Raw genomic sequence first — 1,352 nt, 5'->3', positions numbered from 1 at the left:
GGGGGGGTGGTGCGAGGAAGAGCACGGTTACTGCAGGGAGGCGAAGCAAGGTCTGGGGTACCCAAACCGCCCCCAATTTGCCCCAGGTTGCTCACTGAGGGTGGGAAATCAGGACCTCGAGAGCTCCAGCCCAGCTCCCTCCGGGGCATGTGGGGTGCAGAGCACTCCCAAGGTCAGAGCTGGGGGTCCCCATGCTGAGCAGGGCTGGGAGCGCTCGCACGAGCGGCACCTGAGCCCCCCACTTCTTGCATCCCACATGCAACGAATTTGATCCGGTCTCAGCTGCCAGGACGTTAGCACCCAAGCCCCGCGATCCATCGGCAGAGCTGGGTACGGGGCCAGGCTTCCCGTGCCCCGGTTGTGCCGAGCTCACAGGAGCTGGGGCATGAAGCAGGCCCCAACAGGAGACCATCTTTTAACGTGAGGAGGAAGAGGAAAGCATGCTCGAGGCCGAAGTAAGCACAGCGAGGGTAGGAATGAGTGCCCCGATATTAACAGCCACGCAGCAGGACCGCAGCTCAGACTGGGCAAGCAGGGTCAGGGACCAGTCCACACCAGCGGTACCAGCATGGGGAAGGATTTAGGAAACTGGAAGCTGGGAAATAATCGAGATCGGGTTGGAAATAACCCTGAAGGGGGAGCGGAACGGGGCTCCGGGGGCTGGGAGGGGGCTGCAGGAGGCCAGGGACGTGAGCTGGAAGGCTGACCCTGTCTGCGTCCCATCAAAGCTGTGACTCATGTGCCATGCTGTCACCGGCAAATCTCCGTGTCCCCCTTCCCTTCTGTCTCCGTGTCCGAGCATCCGCGAGCTCGTGCTCAGCCCTAAGGCTTTGATGCCTATAATCCGAGTAAAACATTGCAGCGGGGACCGGGGAATGGCTCTTTCCTGCCCCGAGATCACATCTCATTTGCCAGGGCCTAAAGATGAGGCGCGATGGGATAAAACCGGGGGCGACAGGATAACACCGGGGGTGACGGGATAAAACCAGGGGCAGGTCCATCCGTGGCAGGGAGATCAGCTACGCCTGGTGCTTCCTTGAGCAGAGAGCACGGAAATGCCACCCCAGGGCTCGCTGGCTACACACAGGAGACACCCATTTCCTTGGACACTCGAGATCTCCAAGCACCTCAGATCTCAGCATCACGGTCATTCCAAACGGGATAACCTCCATCCATGCAAGCACGTCCCGCCCCTTCCGTACCTAAATCGACTGCTTCCAGTAGTCCAAGCTGGACTCCCCCCAAATTTCTGACTGCAAGAGATGGGGAGGGGGTTACTGGTCTCTTCTCTCCCTCCCCAGCCAGTCTGGATCACGGGCATTCCCTGCCAGCCCACTGACAGAAGGTGAGGC

Source organism: Egretta garzetta, unplaced genomic scaffold (assembly GCF_000687185.1).
Source record: "Egretta garzetta isolate BGI_Z169 unplaced genomic scaffold, ASM68718v1 scaffold678, whole genome shotgun sequence".
Taxonomy (NCBI): domain Eukaryota; kingdom Metazoa; phylum Chordata; class Aves; order Pelecaniformes; family Ardeidae; genus Egretta; species Egretta garzetta.
Note: the sequence above shows the minus strand (reverse complement) of the source record.